The sequence below is a fragment of the Nyctibius grandis genome, chromosome 32 (assembly GCF_013368605.1).
Source record: "Nyctibius grandis isolate bNycGra1 chromosome 32, bNycGra1.pri, whole genome shotgun sequence".
NCBI classification, from domain to species: Eukaryota; Metazoa; Chordata; class Aves; order Nyctibiiformes; family Nyctibiidae; genus Nyctibius; species Nyctibius grandis.
This window is the reverse complement of record NC_090689.1, coordinates 1,820,138-1,843,480: the sequence shown is the minus strand read 5'-3', so window position 1 is coordinate 1,843,480 and position 23,343 is coordinate 1,820,138.

The window sequence follows — 23,343 nt, the reverse complement described above, 5'->3', positions numbered from 1 at the left end:
TTTTCAACTTTTAAACCCTATATTACTGTTCATGCATCTGAATAACAGTATTGGCACCATGGAACAGTGCACATATAAATTGTGATGCTTGTATTAATTGTGCAGACACATTCTCTAATTTAACTATATGAAACATCAGTGAAATAAAACTATGTTGTAAGTTAAGCTGAAAAAGCAATAAGCAAAGGCTGAAAACGTTCCTTTTTCTTATAAGCATATCTTTCTGAGGGAATGGAAAGGTAATGCCCAAATCAGATTTTATGACTGATGGTAAAACAGTTTTTCTTGAAACAAGTGCAAACGGAGCTCTTGTACTACCATAATACAAAAAAAAAAAAAGATAGTGAAAGTGGCATCTTTCACTAAAATGCTGGCAGTTTCCCCTGTTCATAGGGAGGGAAAAATTCTTCTAATGGTAGGATCTGGAAAATGCTTCTACGTGTGTTTTGTTTTATTATTTTCTATAAAGCACATTGGTTTCTTCTGTGGTCTCTTGTAAGGTATCATCATTTCTGTCTCACTAGGAGCTTAGATTCCTTTCTGTATGCTCGCTATTCCTGCGAATGTGCTGTGCAGGAAGAATGACAATACATAGCTCTGCTGTGTGCTGGGACTTCCTGGAGGTTTGCATTTTTAAGGCTTTCCCCATCATACACTGCAACCAAGGCAACAAATAAATCTTACTGGTCACATACTGTAGGAGCACATGACATTTGGGGGTGTGGGAGGAATTACTATCTGTGCCCTGTGGAAGCCAGGTTGTCTCATGAGCCGCAGCACTGCTCGGTTCTGTACACATTTCAGTGATGTTATTGACATCTCAGAATTTATCCTTGGGAATACTGCTATGTAGTGGGAGGAAAATGAGATGCTGTTAGCAAACTGGTAATTGAAAGTAATAAAAGCCGTAAGCAAATGCATGAAACTCTTCCCAATCACGGTATTTATGGCCCCAAACTGTTATAGAGATATTTATAGGTTCAATGGAAATACAAAACATATGGTATCTTTATCCGGAAATATTCTTTCAATTATACCCTGCATGGATCTCATAAACATCCCTCTTTCATCTAAAAATTCTTCAGTACATTAGGTAAGAAACATCGTTCCATTTTGTAGGGGAATGTGGTAAACAAACATCTTGTTCTAACAGATGTTGCAGTGTGTTTTACAGATTTCAATCAGCAAAAGGAATATTCTATAAGTTTTGGCTCTGGCAGCTCGAAGTACTGCAGCTGTTAGGCCACACCTTGTATTTTGCTTTTCTGTTTGTTGTATTGGAGATTGTGTGGGATCAGCATATTTTTTCCTGATTTTCATCTGTTAAAGCATAAGCATCTTAATCTGCTTTCTTTGAAAAGTGCTGAAACTCTCCTGCTTTGCAAATGTAGCAGGATCGTACCTTAATGCTTCCTTTAATATATCTGTATAAGAAATTTTTGAGAGCACCTTCTCTAGCTTGTTAGTCTCTGGAAATTGTGCTTATAGGAACTGGATTGATCTCTTCATCATGCATTGTCGTTTCAAAGCAATCCAGTGTTAACTGGGCAAGTGCCTTCTAGAATCTGCAACTGAGGTTTGACCTAAGCCTAGCAGAAAGGAAGACTCTAGGAATACCTGTGAGGGTCAAGTCAGAAGCGATTTGATGCTTCATCTTGGCTTTGAGAGAGCCTGATCACGGCTAGTGCAACTGTTTGTCTCTGCCTTTTCTGAAAGGAGGGACCACTGACTCAGATCTGTCACTTGATTGGGAGTGGGGAATATCGCCCAACCTTTTTGCTGAGGTGGTGGTTATCTGAAGTACAATTCATAAACCTTATGTTAGTTTTCTAACGTGGGTAGAAGGGGAAGCAGACCTGGGATTTTTTTATTGCTTTTTTCTATTAAACACCTTGTTGGATCTTAGAAGATTCTACCTTGTCTGAGGCGCTGTGCCTGCAAGAGTTCCCTGGAGGTCAATTTCTCTCTGTACCTATCTTGATCTTGCAGGAGCTCAATTGTAATTGCATGCGCCGTATTTGAGCTGGTTAGTGGAAGCCTTAATATTACAGCTCTAGGCTGGAACAGGCATTTTCGCTGAGTCCCTTAAGTGCATTGCTGTCAACTTTGTTCCAGATATTGCCATTTCTTAAGAAAAGATCCCCTCCAGCCTTGCTTGCCATGACTACAGCTGGATTAAATTAGCCCCTGTTTTGGTAGATCACCTTTCCTGTGCAAAAGTGAGTCTGTCAGACATGCCTCACGTTAAATTGAAATCACTGATTTCTGTTATCTTGTCTTCAAACTGTATTGGACTTGCTGATTGCAGCTACTTGGAAGCATTGGGCATATTCATCTCTGCCTAAGAGTTTGTAGGAGGATGTCAGCCCATGGCATGGCTAGTGAAAGATCCTTTGGTATTTGCCCCAGGCTTTAAAGGCCTTTTATAAAACTCTCCTTCACAAATTTTCTACTTTTTTTTCAGTTTTAGTGCTACCAATGTCCCATCTGTCTGCTGGTTTGTCTTGCAACATTAATAGAACACCACTTATCCTGGGATCTGTGAAGCTACAAGACTTCCCTTGAAATTCTTCTTCAGGATCACTGTTGCCTAAAATGGCTGCATACAGTTAAAGTGAGTATCATAAGGTGTAATTTTTTTCTTCTTCATCTCCTCTTTCTTCAGTTTATTGTATAATGTGCTGAAGAGCTGTTGTACATATAGGCAAAGTCTCTGCTTTTTGTTTGTGGTGTTTTTGGGGTTTTTTTTTTGAACTGCAGCACAATGTGAATTGGTACTGTGGTGAAAAATAAAATTCTTATCATCTTGACACTTTCTGGGTTCTTGTAAGGAAGATGGGATCTATTGGCATGTCTTATGAGTGTGTCCTTACGGCTGGATCTTAAATGCAGATCATCTTGCTGATCCCATTCAAGATGGATGTTCAGAATCTCTTGGCATGGTAATTCTGTTTATTCAAAATGCAAACCACAGAGAAACAATATAATTGGATAGGAAAATGTTCTCTTAAAGTCAGGGAACACTAGAGGAGCTAATTTTCCTGATTTTCTCTGACACACATATCACTGATCACTGGATATAAATTATTCAGAAATTAAAGATCACAGTTGTAAATATGAAAGGAGTTTGTAGCAATAATCACAACAAACCAGTGTTGCTAAATTACTGATACAAATTATTCATGTCATCCTGCAATTTTTTCTGTTTGACCTTTAAGCTCTGACATATGCTTTTCTGTAGAGTGCTGTGGTAGGAGGGGAAGCCGCATTAGTTGTGGCTGAGGGTTCTCTCTGGCTCAGGGTGCAGAGCAGCACAGTGAGCAGGAGGTATCAGCAGGGCTTACGGCTCCTCATTAACCTGCACATAAGCGATTTTCTAAATCTTCCATTCTCCAAATGTGGACATGCTTTAAAAGCATTTGAAGTGACATTGGGGGAAGGTAATGGTTGAACTCAAAGTCACACAGTTAAAACACGCTCGGAGTGACAAGGAAGACTATAAAGGATACTCATGGGATTATTGACCTAGGTATGGAGTGGTGACAAGCATGTGGCTGCTTGGGCTTTGGTCCTGTGTGCAGACTTGGCTGTGGAACTGGTTTAGTTGGGAGAATGTATCTGTACAATGCTGTAAAATGTTCTCAGGCCTTCTGTCCCCTCTGCCTGGTCTGTGCTGTGTGGACTAAGCAGAAGAGACTGGAGTCTGGAAGGAGAAGGAAACATTGGAAGAGCTCTGTTTCTGAGCAGGTAGACCGAGGTCCTGTAAAGATCTTGGGATGCACTTAGAACTTAATGCACAGGATAAAAATTAAATTTTCTTCTAGTTTACTAACTGGGAAGAAAAGTTTGTTCTCGTAACAGGCGAGAGACGTCTTTCCTCATTCATGCTTACTAAGACCCTACTGCTAAGTAGTCAAGCAGTATGTTATTTGACTTTTTCAGGGTGAAAAAGTCGCCCTTAGAGACAGTTTTGCGGAGCTGATGTTGATGGATGCAGCTTTGGCATTTCACCTTTTTTATGTGAATTAGTGCTACAGAAAAATGGGGAGGGATGTTATTGCTCACATCTGGTTGCTGCTGCTTCTGACAGCACAGTGCTTTTGTAATGCTAGTCCAGCCAACTGACTTAAAGGCTGTGCAGCAAGCAGGTGGTACCTGGAAAGACCTGATGTGATTCTCTTCCAAGATTTGATTAAAGTAGCTTCATCTTCAGAGATATGTTATTCCGTGTATGTGAAAACCAGTTGGGAATTCTGAAAACTTCTGAGATTTTTGTTGCCCTATTTGTGGTTCACTTGATGAATAGCTAAATACAAGCATGATGTCGATAGGTGGAGTATCCACCTTAATTTAGAGCAGCAAATTACGAGGCCAGATAGGTTCTGGTGTTATTTGAGAAAGCAAAAATTCTGTGCATGGAGAAACTGGGGGAACAACACTAAAGCATCAAAATAATGATTACCCTTTCTGTTAGAGAGAACTTTTTACATTAAGTTCATTGACAAGCAGGAGGCCCGTGTTAGGTCCTGTCATAAGCTATTAGGTCAACTGTCACATCTTCTAGAGGTGTTGCAGAGCTGTGTAATCACTTTTGGGAAAGAGAAGAATGTCTTTAGGGTGCCAGCACTTGAAAATATGCTGTGATTTAAACATCTACAGACTGGTTGCTAGATAAGTGACAGACAGCTCTTCTGCTCCACAAGAAGGCATCCGCTGCTGCACTTCTCTGTGGAAGAGGATAAGCTAGCATCACCCTGAATCTCAAGCAATGTGCAGTCCTTGGTATAAAAACAAATCCTTGAAAAAATCTCTTGTTCTTGACAGTTTCCACTAAGTCATTCCTACAGTGCAAGCACATGAAATTTCACCTCAGAATCCTGTGGCATGCTTTGGTCAATTTAAGTGAATAATGCAGCTATCTCGTGGGTGTGCAGCACCTGTTCTGGGCTGCTGAACTAAGCAAATAACAAGGTTGTGAGAGCAAATCCTTCCTTGCTCTAATTCCAAAACATTTAGTGGTATTGCACCAAGTATTGATTTGGCCCATTTTAATCTAAGAGCAGAACTCCTGCCAAAATTGAGGATAAGCATGACAGCCATTACACTGATTTATCAAAGTAAAAGGGGAGTTGCATTAGGAATTTTGGAATTTAATGTAGTGCATAAATGGCATTTCCATCAGCAAAAAATGAGAAAGTTGATTTATAACAGATAACTCCAATAATTTCTGAATTTCCATATTAATAGGAAAGTGATACTTCCATTTGTGCTATTATCCCCATATGTGCCATCTTATAAATATGGAAATTTGGTAATTATCTGTAGAACTACTTTATTTTCAGATTATCCCATAGAACTTAATGAATGGAATTTTTATTTTTTGTCCTATCATATTTTTTGAAGTGTTTCATTGGGTCTGGTTTACTGTGTTGAAACAAACTCTGTTTAGCCATGTCTGATAGTGTGTTTGCAACTAGATGGCTGCTAACTAGTTCACTTTCTTTAACCAAAAGCACAGAACTGAGCCATGCTTAGCTTAGATGCTATTGATTTGTTGCCTTCTCTGTTTGATGACTTTAAGGACAACGGGCTGAACATGAACTTGCAAAAGATATATTGTTCATTGAAAAGGAATTCATGCAAACAGCATTGACAGTGAATAAAACTAGGGCTAAAACTATACCTCAGCACCATTATGTGGCGATGATAGGGTAAATATTAACGCCTGTGTGAATAAGTCCTTCATACATGCTAGTAATCTTCTAGGAATGCAATAGTGCTAGTCATATGTAAGGACTAAAGCTGGGAGTATCAGGCAGAACACATTAGTACTTGATGGATAATACGGTATTTTGAAAAAGAAGCAGTGTGTGGGGTTGAAGGGCTTCAGAATGAAAATTGTACTGCCAGGGGTTTGATTACACTTGATCCATATAATCACACTACTTTTAAACTGTGAGCAGTCTTAACGTCACGGTTGTCCTGTAGTTTTGGGAGTGCTAGCCAGGAGAGGCTCAGCTGTTTTACATTGCCGCATGTCTCCTTTGAGTCATTTTTTTTTTTTAGTACTGATGCAATAAAAAGCAGGGTGAAAGCTCTGGGTATGGGACATTTCTAATGAAAAAGCCAACTTTTTTTCCCCCCACCGCAGCAGGTATCTGTTTATGGGGCTTTCCACAGCAGAGTTCTTCTGAACCAAGTCAGCCAGTGAAAACTAGCCATATGAAAGTTCTCATTTCTATAAGGGTGCCTACACATTAGGAGTCATGGTTCTGTGTCTTAAACTGTATATCCAGGAGGAGCTTTCATGTTGAGAAGTTGAAACTTCCTCCCAGATACCTCATTCTGATTTCTTTTCTAAGTGCAATGTTCAGTTCAGGGGAAATAAATTTCAGAGGGAAGCGCTGTTTACCAGGAGAAGCCTTTTTCCTTGGGAGTGAAATACCTTACAAAAACTTGACTTTGAGTGGTGCTTTCGAATGACCTTTGTGTTCTGTGATGTTAACTAGAAGTTAAACACTTTATGCTGCCCTATATTTATGTGCAAGAAATCGGTGCATCACAGAATTGTTTCACCTGAAAAGTGGATGTGTACAAGGTTACTGCATGCCTTTTGCTCCATCTTAATCATGAGAGATTTATGATGAGGTCCCCACGCACTTTTCTTGTTGCAAGTGTTGCTAAAAGGTTATGTGACAGCCCATTTCATGTTGTGTGTGAATTGACAGGAGGAGACCTGAGGCACTGAGTTTAGTGTACCTTGTTCAAAATTGGGAGCAAGTGTCTTAAAACACTGGGTGGGAGGAATAACCTACATTTTTGTGAATCTATTGCATGAAGAAAAGAGTTTATGTACAGATATGGATAGCAGAGGCTGAGAATACAGTATGGATAAGCTGTGAGTGGGATGGCCTTTGTGGTGATAAACACAGAGGAAACAGATCATCAGATGTAGACATTGTGTTAGTAAGGAAAACAGTTTGGAATAAGAACTGGCATCTCTAAGTATATGAATGTAGTGATGGTCCAAAGTTAATTATCAAAGCATTGATTTTTTTTTTTTTTTACGTGAATGAAAATGGCACCAATGTGAACGTTGTAAAGATCTGGCTTTCTCAGAATGTTCTTTCTGCACCACCTGTAAGATGTACGTTTGGTTTTTTGTCCTTGTGTAGTTGAAAAATCACCCACTTTGAGCTGTGAATACTGTTGTGGGATGAAGCCGCATTTGTAATGTCAAGGACTGAAACTATGCTCACTTACAGCACTAGCCACTCTGATCATCAAAATGGTTTCATCAGCCTTACTTCAGAAAACAAATGATGTTTGATTTAGCTGGGCAAAGTGATATTTCAGAACTGGCTTCAGCAATCTTTCTGTAGCTTGACAGTTGGTCTGCAACAGATGAAATAGAGTAAACAGTCTATCATAGTTGAAATTGGAAGCAGGCACCTTGAAGCATACCTTGAATGTGCTTCTGTTGTATATGGAATAACAAAAGTTAGAAGATTTTTTTTTTTGAATGCTTCTGCGGCCTTCCTGTTAAAATGTTAACTCAACCTTGGGCACTGGAAAATCGAGAGCTTGGGTGCAATGATGCTTACAAAACTCTCTTGGATTTGAGTAACTGCAGGTGATGCCCTGTTACATTTTTAAGGAATCTCTCTTCCTTTGAAGCTCAGCCACTTTTGTAGCCATCAGTTAATGTTGCTTATGCATCTGAATACCAGCCCATGGAAGTCATTCTCTCCATCCTGTTCAATTGTCTTTTAGTCAGGCTCAGGACATCTCTGAGGAGCTGAGTGTCTCAGCTGTGAGGCGAATCTTTTGTCTCACATAAATTGACAGAGCAAGTAAATGGGGAAAATGGGAAGACTTTTGAATGCATTCAGTTTTCTAACATGATGTTGTCCACTGCCATGCACTATTGCTTTTCACTGCCTTCCTCTAGAGATAACAATCTTTTTAGTCTTTGAATTTATGGAGTTCAATTCCTTTTTTTTTTTTTATAGATGCTCAGCCTGCAGACTTGGCCTCCAACTGGCTCTTCAAATAGAAGTGCTTTGCATGTTTCTTCCACTTTTACTCTCTACTGCAGAAGAATCTGTCTGCAGGCTGACAACTGTATCTGAACTTCTTTCTTGGGTGCATGCAACACTGCTTCTTCTGGCTACATAGTAAGTTTTTCCTGCAAGTCAGCATTAATAACTAGTTAGTATGTCGGTTTCCTTCTTGGACTCCATGTTAAGATGATTGCCTTTGTGGGTTGAAGGCAGTAGGCCATGAGTTCTAACTCTAAAAGTTTTTCCAGGTGGAGGTCCTTCTGACATCTTAGGCTGAGGAAAAACAGCAGTAACCTGACAGGTTCAGTTTTCTCACTGATTTTAGCAAAGTTCACATATTGCTACTCTGCTCAGTCGTTCAGTAGGCCATTGCACATTTTGGGCTGGGGAGTTCCTTTTCTTTGGGAATGATTAAATGTAGCTGTTTGGAAGGAGACAGGAAAGACTCAAACAGCACTCTGCAGTCTCTTGCACACTGGATAAATAAATAGCTATTCAAAAGAACTACTCCAGACTTCTGGCAAAACTGCCCCTCTTCTGAAGATAACTTTGAAGCTGGTAACAGGACAGTGGGCCCCAGTTCGCAGAGTCTGTGTAGCTCTGGCTTCCCTAAAGCTGCACTGCCTTTCAGCATGTGAGGCTGGGATCCAGGGGTCAGTCTGCATGGCTGGACTTAGAGGCAGGGCTTGTTGGGGGCTTTGTGCCAAAGTTGGTGTTGCTGTGCTGTTCCTGTGGTAGTGATCTCATGCAAAATTAGCTTGTGTCTCTGCAGTATGTTGTACAAAGTCATGAGATGGGACGGGCATTCAGGGAATTACTTGAGAAAATGAAAAGTGAAGGGCAACAGTTGTTGAAGTATGTTGTTTCAACACCTCAGTTGATGGAAATTGGCCTTCTCTGCAGAATTCATTAGAATGAAGCCTTTTTGTGCCAGATGAGAATCTGGTCTGGTACCCTTGTGGCTGATTTTCATCTTCAATTCAAACTAAAGAAAATATGATTCCTAGAAACTAGGACTCTTCCTCCTTGTTGCCAGCAATTCCGTACACTTTTTTGTTCCTTGCCAAAGACCTGGAAGAGATTGCAGTAGGATGCATACAATTCAATGAACATGGCATTCTTTTGCTTTGTCATGCTGGCCTTGCTGTTGGTATGAAGCTTTCTGCTTTTGTCCTCCCCTCTCTGGATTTATGTTGACTCCTGCTAATGAGACTTAAAATGGATAAGAACTGACCTCAAATTAAGACTAGGCTATTCCTGCAGAGCCATCCAAACCATTTATAACATTGATCAGTTAAGCCCCATGAATTCTTCAAGTCAATCAATGATGTGAACTGACAGGTTAAATTATTACAGTGAAAGCCCTGCTGTGCTAACTTAATTTATGTTGCATGGCCTCAGAACAGATTTTTATCAATGTAATTCTTTTTTTCTTTTAGACTGCAGTGAAAATGTTCTTTTTGAAAAAGTGTTTCCTGTGAGGATACATCACATCAAGTCAGTTGTCCAGTGGAACTAGAAATAATGCTGCTTTTATTTTAAATTCAATAATATAGGCATCTGGAGCTATAAAAACGCTTTACGCATTGTGTGGCCCTGGGAAGATAAAGGCAACTTTTATTTGTATTGTATTGCCTTACCTGGCTTGAGGTATTTAGTTTAGGGGCATGCTTCTATTATGTGAATGATAAAATGGAGAGGAAAGCCACATATGGAAGAGACACAAAGTAAAACTTGTGGATTCTTGATGGTTACAGCCCTGGGAAAGAAGAGGGAAAATGTCCTCTGCAGTGCCGCAGTCACGTCTCCATTCCTCACAAAGAGCACCAGGGCTCAAAGCCATGGGAACAATGCTGGAATGCTGTGCCCAGCCACTCAGGCCTTCAGCGCGTGACAGTCGTGTATTCACAAAGCAACGTAAAAGGAGGTTTGGTGTCATGGCAGTGAAGCTGACGACAGCCAGAAAGAGTGGAAAATAAAATGAAGACTTTTGTCTCCTTACTGTATACTCATGTAAGCCCTCAAGTGAGACAGCTTAAGAAGAAAAACTGCTGCCTTAAGGAAAAGGAGGAAAAACTAGTTTTGGCAGGCTTCCTTTGCATGTAGTTTGCCCTGGTGCGTTACTGCATAATGTCTTCCTGCTGTTGTGTTCCATTTTTTGAACAAATAAGTGACTCTTAAATGGTGCCTGTGAATGTGTTTATAGGGAGCAAGTGTTAAAAATAGTGATAGAAAAAACTCTAAACTGAGAGTGGATTCTGGGCATTGGACTTGCTCCATTTGGATAAGGAACAAGACACTGAGGCAAAGATTTCGGGCAGCAGCTACCTGACTGACCCTGGCTTTGCTCCCATCTTTTCATGTTCTGGGTGCTGAACTAATGTGTCCGGCTGTTCAGACCATCGCCAAGGTGTCCCAGAGTAGGAGTTGCAACAGACTCCTGAAGATCTTTTTGCGTTGATCCCTCCAGAGAAGAATTCTCCCAGACAGAAGACTTTGTCACCTACAAGAGCTTTTGCTCACCAAAAGTCACTTGAATGAATCCTTGGAGGCTAGCACCAATTTACTTCAGCTGATGATTAAAAGCATGTTATTTCAAAAATCTGCCTTCTTTCCACGTGCTGCTGTCATCCCAGCTGCATCCAGATACCTTCATGTTATTGGATGTTGTCTCTTATCCTGTCAGTCACCCCTCATATCAGGCCCATGGCAGTAAAGATGCTGTACTTTATTCTGCATTTTAATACTTTCTGTGAACATGGCCCTTAGTGACTGCAGGTCCCAGTCAAGAAGGAGGTACCTTCTGCTTCTCAGTTCTTTGCATATGGCAGCAGCCAAGGAAATATGCTTTTGTAGCAGCTGTATTAGAATGCCTAACAGTGTCTAAGCTACCTGAGACTTGGAGGTGTCTCAGGCATCAGTTTCAAACCACAGAACTGACAGGACAAATGGCTCAGTGGGAATCATTGCTGTTACTGTGATCTGTTACTTTCCTGCAGAGAGAGGATGTTTGACAAAGGTTCTGCTATTCAATTATCCTGTTTTCCTGAGTATTCACATTTGAAACAAATGGTAACTGATTAAAGTGAAGAGCTAAATCAACTCAAAATGTATATTCCCACTCCTCCATTGCCTGATTGAACTAACGTTCATACCAAGCATTCTGGAAAATGCCTATAAACTCCTATCAAGACCATGCCTTCACAGTAGTAGTGGGTTGGTTTCGGTTTCTGTGAGCACATTTCATTGATGAAATATCGTGTCCCTACAAAAAAAAAAAAATGTTGAGTGGGACAGTGCAACAAACTCCCCATGAGCTGATAGGACCCATTTGTGTTGAGGCTGCAGAGAACATACATGTTGATGGAAGGCAGAACACCACCGTTTCAGTCAGTCTCACTTGTCATCGCTGCATCGTACCTTTTCTCACTCTGAAGGCTTCCTTGAAAAAATTCTTCCCCTGACTTTTCAAAGGGTGACTGCTAGGTAGTGTTTTGAGACATTCCTGCTGTGACAACTGCCTTCAGCAGACCTTTGAGAAAACTGAAAGAACAAATGCATTTGGAAAGAGCTTGTTTTAACTGCTTCCTTTGAAAAGATTTTAAATGTTGCTTTTAGTGCTTAGCTCCCTAAGATCAAATTTTCTTTCTATTCCCTTGGGGAAAAAAAAAAAGCCAAAAAAGGAGAACTGGCTATATAAAACTGGATATGGGTCTTTGCCACTTTTCATTTGATGGTATAACTCCCAGGCGGATCGATAAATGGTTCCCACCAACAGTCTCCTCTTTCTTAACTCCAGCATTTATCATTTAAGCTATCTCACCAATTCCTGCTGCCTTTATATAGCTTATGCTGAGAGCACTTGATAGCACAATCTCTAGGCATTAAATTCCAGATATTTCTAGACTTTTTTCTGCAATCTTAGAGAAATGCCAGTTCGGTTATACCTGCTGCCAGCTCCTATCTGTCCGTACTCAGTGGGCTATTATAAGATTGTTTCCCATGATATCCTTCCTAGTGACGTTTTACATGCATACTATTTTCCCCAAACGAGTTTGCATGCTAAATTTCATAGTAGACTGAACCTCTGCAGCTGAACTGGTACATTAAGCTGGGAAAGTGGTGTGTTATAAGGAAAATGCTTTTAGGCACACTCCTAACAGATGATTTTAACTGGTGTTATGACTGGGTGCTGCTATCTTTCTGTTCACAATTTACAATCCAAGTGTCTTTTGGTCCTCCAATCCTTAAACACATAGGAAAGAGACAGCTAATTTACATGGGTAATCTTATGAAAGCCACCTTTGTAATTAAGTGCAAACTGTGATTCAATCCACTGCCAGTACATTATGCCACTTCGATAAACTTTCATTTCATTATTGAAAGTCAAGATTCCCTTGTTAAACTTTTCTATTAAAATAGAATATGAAGAAGCTTCCAAAATCCACATTGCTTCTGCTGTGTCACTTTTATTCTAATATAATGTAAACAGACAAATAAGAGATCCCATTGTGTTAGTGTAAGGGTGTTAAACATGCCCTTGAAACCAAAGACAAAATAAAGCAAAATTAAAAATCCCATAGCAAGACAACTCAATGGCCCCTTCCTGGCAATGTGGAGCAAGGTATTAGACTGAAGGGCTATTAGGAGGCTGAGAACATCTTTAGCAAGCTGCCTATGGGTATAATGCATTCCTGGGCTGTGAGCTGGGCTTAGCTCACAATGAGACAGTCTAATAGACAGCAAATCTCTCTATAGCTGAGCAGGTTGCTGCCAGCAATAACCTTGAGACAGGACTGCAGCACTTCAGGTTACCTAGGAAGCTTTATCCTTCCTATTGACAGCCTAAGGAGGAGGAGGTATTTCAGTGGGACTGTGCTTACCAGCTGGAAAGGAGGGACTTAAGTGGTGATCTGGCCTTTGCCTGAGGTGGTGTGCTGAACAGTCCTGGTGCTCATATGAAACACTTCAGAGAAATTTGGAATGGTTTCATGCAGCAGCATGTCAGATAGCCCGCTCCACCTGCCTTCACAGGGGACCACTGGCCCTCCAGGCAGACCACTTATAAACTGGAGAGCAATAAGAGAATATCTGTGATGCAGGACAATGCAGGTTTAGCTCGCTCGGGACTTGTTTAGAGATCTAAGCAACACATAATCTGCATCATACAGTGCCATGCCAAACAGGGAGGCAACCTCAATTCCTGGAAGCATTATGGTTGTGTTAGAGAAGTGCTACGGTGGGTTTAATTATGTCTCCTTAGGTGTCCTCTCTGTGTCTTAATTTACTTGAGAAGTAAAACTGCCAGTGCATACAAGGGCAGAATCAGCTCAGGCACGTGAGGATGCTGCCTTGGTGTCAGACTTGTGTCCTGCCAGCATTGTGTGGGGTCTGCACTGTGACCCGCTGAAGCATGCCGGGCACAGACACCGCTCTTGATTTGAAGGCAGGTAAACAAGAGCTTTCAGCTGGTAACTTGTGTCAGTGACGTACTACTTATACTCTTGGAATAAATTGTGTCCTCTTTGGACTCAGCTTCCCTTCCCCTGCTTTGCCGCTGTAATTGTCCTCCACTGAACAGCTTTTAACCTAGTGCTTGGTGTGTTGTTGTAGGCACGGTATCGATATACTGTTGTCAAGTTCCTGTAAGTGTTTTTGGTAGGCTGCAAGTATTCTAGTGTAGCACTTTACAATTCTTATTTACTCCCTACAGGCCTTATTTTTTGTCCCATTTTCATGCTTTTTCTCTCTTTTGGACAAGCTCACCCTTTTAATCATGGAATTGTGATCTTTGGATTACAGGAAATGCTTAGAGATCGAGTTTACCTTGAGCTTGTATGTTCTCTCTTTGTCTTTGCACTGATTTTTTTTTTTCTTCAGTTTTGAATAATGCACCTTTGAAGTACTGAGTGAATACATTGGGAACAGTCCTCAGTCCATGTTGAATGATATGACATCCTCATTTTTCCAGAGGCAATGACCAGTTTGTCTAGTTTCTATCAAACAGTTCCAAGTACTTGCCATATCTTTTTATGAAAAAAGTGCTTTCTGATATTTGTTATTTTTGTGATCTTTAGGTTGCTACATATTTTCTCTGAAATTTAAGTTCTCATATTAAGTTTTATTTTTGCACATTAGCAAAAAAATTAAGGAAGAATTTAAACTAAGTGGATTGATTAGATATTCTGAATCTCACCAGTATTTTTTTTGCAGCATAAGCTATTAAGATCCTTGTGTTTCTCTGTAGAACTCAGTGGATAAGAACAGTTCTGTGCCAGGTATTGATATCACAAAATCTCTAAAGTTGGAAATGAAATGCAAATTATTTGAAGTGCCCTTTGAAGGTGGAGAGTCTTAGTTGTACGACAACCTGTTACTTTGTACCTGGAAGCATGTGAATCAGTGTCCTTCCACATGGTGGGGTCTGGCAGAAATGTGGATCCTTACAGCACTTATTCATACCAGTTCACTAGTCAAGTGCTTTCAAGCATTTTCCCTGCCTTTCATAGCTCTAAAAGAAGAGAGACACTGCATTCTTTTTTTTTCTTACATTATTTTGACTCCCCTATATTGCTTCTGCTTAGTAAAGCTAGTGCAATTGAAGGATGGTTATTCGATCCCAGTGGACCATCTCTCCTGTGCCGTATTTCCTTGTGGCTGCCAGGATAGATGAGCCCCAAGTGACTGGAAGCTAGGCAAGGCTGAGGACAGACAATAGGAGAGAGGCTGATGTGGATATTGTGCGTGTTGGTCCAAGGTCTGAGATGTAAATGGCATTTTCTCATGATGTAAAATGGAAGCACAGATATTTCCAAGGATGACAGAGCAGCTTCTTGGAGTTCTTTAAAATATTTTTCTACCAAATGAACTTGCTGTCTTCTGAGGACTTGACTAAAAGAACAGATAAGAATATAGCCCAGATATCAAAAAAATATTCTGCTTAAAGCCTGTTTGTTGGCACAACTCTAAAAGCAGCAATTAAAATTAGTGTAATGTGTTAGGGGAAATCTCCAGACTTGCTGCTCGTGACCAAGCTTTAATTCATCCTTTCCTGGATTGAAGAGGTGGGACCTTTCCGAGATTGATTGTTTCCATTCTAAATGTTATGGAATTATTAAGCAACACTTCAGGGTGCACTGAATTTATGGCCATTATTTTCTAATGAATTCTGGTTGAACTGACAACTTTAATCAATTCTACCTTTCAGAAGTATAAATAGGAAGGGGAAATAAATAAATAATGCATTGGCCACAAGGCAGTGCGATGTTTGGAAATGAAGCTTGAAATGTCCAACTGAGTTGCATTAATGAAATATTAGGTCTCAAGTTTTAACCCTGGTTGGGATGTCATGGAACCCAGTGTTGGCATGTGGAGATTGTCTTGGAGATTTCCTTTCATCTTCGGAGCTGGCAGGGTATGAAAGATTAAAATGCACTGGATCTATCAGACTTGCCAACTCTAGTTCAAGCTAGTTATTAATGTGCTATGTGGACAGCAATACTTTATTAATTGTATTGCTGGCCAGTGATCAATGTGACAAGCTTAGCAAAGAGCACAGCTATTCATCAGAGAGTTGTCAAGAAGTAATTGCCCTCGTATGCATTAGAATAAGCTAGTGTGAGACGCAGAATGGATGTGCTTTTATCATTTTTAGGTGCAGGTCTGTTGGTGTCAAGGAAATTAAAATCTGCTAAGGTACTAGTAGATAAATAAATGGGAAAGGAATTAATTACCTCTGACACAATCATACCACTACAAAGTAAGACAAAGGATCATATTTTAATGGCATTTATATTTTAAAGTGTTTTCAAAGTTTTTTCAACAAATTCTTTTCTGTATACAGTATCTGTTATCAATTATACTTTTGTAAAGGCAGGCGCATGGTTTGCAGCTCTTTCCTTGTAAAGAGAAGTGGAATAGTTGAGATGTAATTTTGCTGAAAACTGTTCTTTATAAAATGTACAATGGCGCAGCTGTTGTTACAAGCAGAATAGATTTAGATCTGCCACGACATTCTTTCAACTTACGTGGGAAAGCACATCAGTAATAAAATCTCAATGCTTTTCTTTCTGCAGAGGTGGAGACTTACACTTTTCACCGAAGACTGCTATTTTAAGGATTGTCAAAAGCACTGGGGAAGTGACAAAGGTAAGGCTGAATTTGTAATCTCTGTCCTGGTCCCTGCTGTACCTGATAATATTAAACTTTCTCACATGCTATGTTTTTGCCATCATCCTCAATAACTTCATACTTCATCTCTGGTGCTAACACACAAAGAGAAATCTGCTGGTTGGGGTGCTACTTTGCACATGTGTGTGCAAGTGCTTATCATTGACCTCAGTGAGGATGGCTCACCTCCACTGGGTTTAAGAGGGTGAAGGAATTGCGCAGCCTTCAAGTAGAACTTATTGCATCCAAACACAATAGTAGTGTGTGCTTAATGTAATACCTTGTTAAAGTCCCCTTTTGGCTCAGTACTGGCCTGGCACCCAAATGTGGATATAGAATCCTAATAATGAGTGCTGTGGCTTGCATACTTCGCATTGAGTCTGACTTTAGTTTTTAGTTTCTTGTCTTGTGAGCACTTTGCTCTATAACATCAATTTTCATGGAGCTTTGTATTTCAGTTTGTGTTTAATACATGCACAAACTGGACTCGCGCTATAGTCTGCACACTAGCTGCATTTTCTTTGCTTTTACTCTGTTTACATTGTTTCTGTGGGTTTCTGAGAATCTATTGAACAGAAGGCCTGCAGAGAACCTATCCCAGAAGATAACATTTCAGAATATAGCTGAGGCTAAACCCAGCTGTAATGATTGTTTATTTATCATGCACCTCAACAATGATGTATGAGGCTGATTCTCCAGGACTGTCAGTCTAACACCTTTCAGATTGCTAAACTCGCTAAAATAATAATGGATTGAGGCCAGAGATGGGCAGAATTCTGGGATAAGGTAGGATTTCATTGGAAAATAGAGCGCTTTGGTAGGAAAGGATGAGCAAAGGGACATCAGTATCTAGGTTATTAAAAGGAAAGCTGGCAATGCATATAGTTTAGATTTGCTTATGATAGTCCATAGCCTGTGTGATAATGAGACCTGTTTAGAATCAATTTCTTTGGCATTCAACAGCATCGTTTTTAATGATCTCATCTGGCAGTTCTGCTTCTGCCTTGCCAGTCAAAATGATCTCATCTAAATATTAAGGAAAGTGCTGATAGGAGAGACTACTTTATCACACTCCTAATGCATGCTATTAAGAGAAATAAAATATTCTTAAAGTAGGTGTGAGAGATTCTTTGTCCAATTTCAAAACCCCACAAACAGACAAAGGTGAAAAATGTGATATGACTTTAAACATCGTTAGCGTTGTTCAGCTTAGAAAGAAAATGAGCAGTGAATGTAAAGTGGGAGGAAAGGGAATTCAGTTATGGAGCACACTGAAGCAGCAAGTGAAGGACGGTTTTTAGTGTAACTTATTGAAATACAACTTTGTTTAGCTACTTTCTGATTTCTGGCATTGAAACACTTTGCCTCAATGCCTAAAAAAATTTGTTGACAATGCTTTGGCTTATAGTTTGCTTTGATAAGTGTCAGACTGGCTGCTGTAGTTTCTCTTGTTCCTTGATTCCTCCTTGTCGTGGTGTTTGCCTACAGTTTTTAATACTCTGGCCACTGTTTGTGTGGTCTGTAGAACACTAGAATCTAAGCCTGAGTAGATCCTGGCATTTGTACGTCACAGGAAATTAGATTTTGAATCAGTGCAGTTAGTTTTAAAAATAAGTGTTCCCGTATTCTGAAATAGGACAGTGAATTAGTTTTATCACTTACTTTTTTTGTAGATTAGTAGATTGGTTTTATTCTGTTCTCAGTTGGGTTAAATTGGAGCCTTTGAGCCTTGAAAAATGGAGTGGTCATCAAGGGGAGAATAGTTTTAAGGAATAAGCATGGTAGCTAGATACTAATGCTCAGGCAGTTAAAGCTTTCAAATTAACTGATGCTGTCATCTCTTCTAGTACGTCACTGAATGAGTGGGAGCTTTTCATATCCTGCGGATGCAGGCAGACACTGTCATGTTCTTTCTGCTTGTGTTGTGCATGTATGTCACCAGGGGCATGACTGGTGTACGTGCTTGTATGTTACACGAGGAAATCTTATGGCTGTATTCCAGGTGTACTGCCTTTTCTAAACATGACAAAATCCTGTGCTGAACACTGAAGATGGGCAAGTTGAAACTAAGTACATTTGTAAGAGCTGATCTTTGTCAATTACTTGGTGGCTGTAATATCTGCGTTGGAAGGCTCATTTTCAGTCAACCCACTGGTTACAGGAGGTGCAGAGCAAAATTTGGGTCTGATGTTACACGGAAGACGGTATTGAATTTATCATCCCTTCGCTTTATTCTTTTGATCCTTAGATTTTCTTTAATTAAAGGTTATGGCTTTTAATGATAAACTTAGATTCTGCAATACATAGCTAGAGACACCAAGCAGTCAGAGCCTTGAATACATACATGGGGACTGCTATTTTAATATTTTTTCTATCAGGATACTCGTGACTATGGTTTTTGTCCTGAAATGGAGAACAAAAATTCTTCAGGCACAGTTCTCTCCCTGGACATCAGGAATTTATAATGTGTCCTTTGAGTAGTGAACCCCATCCAAACTTCAGATGAGATTCAGAAGTAGCTCTAGGGCAATCCAAGATGCTGCACTTAAAAGAATTTAAACATCTGAACTAAAAAGGCATGGGGGACAGGGATGGCGAGAATCTGTTGTGGGAGAGCTGGAGCCCTGAAAATGACAGCTGTGTTGTTTATGTCCATTCTGCACAGGTTACAGCTATTTCAGTTTTCAGCATCATGCCTGACTATTGCAGTGCTTAACAATAGGTGACCTTCAAACCCAACAGGAAAATACTAGCATTTGATGGTATTTTCCACCAGTAGGCAGAGATGGCTTGGTAGGCCACCTCACCAGCTTTGGGTAAAGTTCAGCTGAGGGGCTTGTGTGATCCATCCTTCAGCTGGAGAGAACAACAGAAGATGAAAGGTGGTGTGCTGTCAGGAGTCCTGTATGTCAGGCAAGACACTAAACAAGCTGCTGAATGTGTTGGTTATAAAAGGACTCATTCTGATCTGTTAATCTGGTGTGACTTGAAGTTATTTTAAATATAAATTGTTACAAAAATCTGACTCAATTCTGTTAATTACACGGGCTCCAGAGTATATGTAGTAAATATTTCTAAAGCAGTATCTGCTCAGTCAGATAGGCCTCATTATAACAGCTTGTCAGTTACAATTAAAACCTTTCCCCTTCTAGTTTACCTCAAATCTCTTTCCCAGTCCGTAGACTTACAGTGTGACCCTTCAGTGTGACACCAGCACATGGCATGACTGCCCACACTAATTCAGGCTGGCATTCCCTCTTGTGTTCTCTCCTGTTGAACTTCATCTGTTGCTACTAAGAGTTTCAGGCTTGGAAACAGGAAGAATGTGGGTTCATTCTGCCTCTGTAGTATTGTATACACACACATATGTATGTACTATAGGTATGTATGTGTGTGTGTACATATACATAAGAATTCCTCATACACCAAGCTTTGTGTTTCCCTTTTGGAATATTTCTTCCTATTTTGCATTGTCATAGTATGTAGACATGACAACTGAGGTCAGGAGCTGTCTGCAGTGGATATTGTACAGAAATTCACAGTATGTCTTGAGTTTACTCCAGGTGAGAGAAAGTATGCAGTAAGAAGTATAAACCCTCGTTAGGAGAGCCGAGATTGTGTCATGGAGGAGCAAAATGCTCCTTCCAGATTAAAAAAAAACCCAAACAAACAAGTGTCAGATGTTTCTGTCTTATTGTCATGCCCAAACCACAGAAGATGACTTTTTGGAAGTCTTATTTGATCCATATGCAGTCCTACTTGGTGTCATTAAGTCATGGTTATATTAATGTCACTCTGAGATTAGCATTTTCCTGTATTGCATGTCACAGACAATTAATATAAAAGTCCTCTTAGTGGTGCCTTTCATGTCAAGAGGATGAGGATTTTTCAGTTTTGAAAAATGAAAATGAAAAATATTCTCTTTTCTAGTATTTCTATGCTTTGCTTTATTAAAGAGCTCTTCTGGTCGGCATCACACCATTAAAACGCTAGAAGCTGATAGCCATGATATTTCATGTGCGGTAGACTTTACAACAAATTACAGCACTGACTGCTGAGACTATCTAAGTTGCTGGAAAAATGGGTTTAATTGTCCATTCTGAAACTATTTCCAGGATCAAATAGAATTTCTTTAACTACTCATGCACTTTATGACCCTGGTTCAGTTCCGTTGCAGTAAATCTGATGGGAAAGCAGCACGGCAAGTTAAAAACAGCACTGATGTTTTATAGCACCAAAATTAAACTATATGTCATCTTCAAATTGAAGTACTGGGCTGAAAGATTTTCTAGTTGTAAGGATTTGTTACTATCTGGAGATCTAATTTGCATTTTAAAAACTCTTCTTAACCAACGGTTAGGGGCAGTGTGTGTGGAAGGGTGTGTTTCTTTATGATGGCTGTTTAGTTCAGTAGCCTGTTGGCTTTTCTTACTGAGGTTCGAAGAGGAAGTCGCTCCTGTTTAAGAACTCTGTGTTGCTATCACTGGTTACATAAGCATTTAAATGACAAATGGAGACAAAATGAGCATTGAGCACAAGCAATGTATTGTTCAGAGTAATCGTTACTGTCTTACAGCCCTTACTGGACTCAATTTTCATTCACAATATATATGAAGTTAGTATAGATACTTCTGTTTTGTCCTGGTTTAAGTGGCTGCTGCAGGTGAAAGACAATGGAAAACTGGGCTTCTTATGCCTTACACTGTTTTTGGGATATATAATTTTAACCACCTTGACACTTTTAATATTTGTAAAGTCCGTGGTAAAGGGCATTGCTCTATATAACTTACATATGATTGCATGTAAGTTGCCTAGTGTAGGAAAGGTGAGTTCTTCCAGATAGGTCAGAGGAGCCTGAAAGAATACCTTTCTGCAGCCTGGCTGATGCTCTTCCCAGTTCTGATACTCCTGGCTCATTACACCAACCTTAGGCAGTGAACTGCTTCCCATGTAGTACTCATGGTGCATGTCTTGGGTCAGACCAGCTTTCAGCTTGCTACTGCCCAGCATGGTAGTGCAAGAGACCAAGGCAGGATCTTGTTCTTCTGTGCCACTTGCTAAGGCTTGTGCAATTCCTAATAGCGCTTGTATAGGTGAGGCCTTGAGCCTGTAGGTCAGTGAAAGTGGACTGTTGCACCCACATAACCTTTTGTTGTACTCAGCAGAGCTCTGAATACATGCAGCAGCTTTCAGCATCAGGTACCAAAGTTGTTTTTTCTCAAAGTGAAGTGTCTGAGGGTGTGATTTCCTTTCTTCAGCTTTGGAATGAGCAAGGATACCGAGATATATCAAATTGGTTGGAGATGGAGGGGACATCTGGAGGTCTTGTCCCCCAGCACGGGGGCTCAAGCAGGGCCACCTAGAGCTAGTTGCCTAGAACCATGTCCAGATGACTTCTGAATACCTCCAAGGGTGGAGACTCTACAACCTCTGTGGGCAACCTGTGCAGTCGCCCTTGGTCACCCTCACAGCAAAAAAGTGTTTCCTTTTGTTCAGTACTTCCCGTGTTTCAGTTTGTGTGAATTGACTCTTGTGCTTTCACTGGGCACCACTGAAGAGCCTGGCTCCATCTTCTCAACACCTTCCATTCAGGTATTTATGTACATTGGTAAGATCCCCCTGAGCCTTCTCTTCTTTAGGCAGAACAGTCCCAGCTTTTGCAGCCTTTCCTCATACGTGAGATGCTTCAGTATCTTAATCATCTTAATGGCCCTTTGTTGGACTCTCTCCAGAATGTTCATGTCTCTGTTGTACTGTACAGCCCAGAACTGGATCCAGCACTACAGGTGTGGCCTCACCAGTCCTGAGTAGAAGGGAAGGGTCACCTCCCTTGACCTGCTGGCAATACTCTGCCTAATGCAGCCCGGGATACCGTTAGCCGCCTTTGTGGCAGGGGCCCGTTGCTGGCTCATGTTCAACTTGATGTCCACCAGGACCCCCAGGGTTGGGGGAGAAAGAAACAGGGTTTGAACCCAGGGGGTGGTCTTTCTTGAATTCAAACATTGGCTAGACCTTTCTGGGACTACGTGACTTGCATATTCTGCTCTTGCAGAGGAAAAGGGCGAGGCTTCAGCACATGTGTGGTACACGTCTCCTTTCATCAGTCCCCCTTGTAGCTGTGGTAGACTGCGGTGAATTGCCCGGCCTGCAGGTCCGCCCTTCGGGATTTCACTTGCTGAGGGTGGTAGGTAGGTGTCTGAGCCTCAGGCTTGTGCCTGCTGAGAAGGGTATTGAATCTCAGTAAGTGAAGTTGAAGGGATCAACTTCACTTGTGGGGTTTGGAGATGGGATGTGAATTCTTCACTGCCAGTTCAGAGCTGTGCAGTGGTTTATCAGTGTAAGGGGATGAATCTGGTGATAGCATTTGTGCTTTTTTTTTTCTTAAATTTTATGAGCACAATCATTGCAAAGGCCATGCTCCTTTTACAGCGTATTTGTGGATTTGTTTGCTTAAAGAGCATTTTATTTCTATGTTTATGCCCTGGGGACTTTACAAACTGATCTAGTTTGTTGAAAGTATGTGAGATTCCTTCTGAGAATGCTAAATGTGCCAAAGTTTGTGGGTTTTTTTTTTGTTTTTTTTTTTCCATTTTAAATAATGAGCAATGCTCAAATTGGATAATTCCAGGATTTAAGAAACAGAGGGAGGGCATGCCAGGAAGCATCTTCACTGTATTTTTTTTTTTGTTTGAAGGGAGTAGCCCATAAAAATCTTCTGAAGTGTTTATGAAAATATGTGTTTGTTTATATTGTCAAAATGTGTCCTGAGAATTCAGTAGTGAATTAGGTCTCAGGAGATTTGATTTGTTTCCTTGACTCTGTCCTAAAACCTCTCATAGCCTTAGACAAATCTTGGTTTCTTTATGCTCGTATTCCTTACCTGTGAAAAGAATAATTGTAGATTTCTGAGAAACTATACTTACTTTGTCTTTTTTTTTAAGCTAGTAAACTTTTGAGACAGCGACTTTCTAACTGTATATTTGTATGGCACTTAATGCACTCTCCAGATTCTGCCTTGAATTAAATTTTGAAAATGGGTGATTTCAGACTTAAACTTCCAGATTTTCACTTCCAGGTAAAAGTGATGGTGTCCAAAGTAGAAAAAAAAACC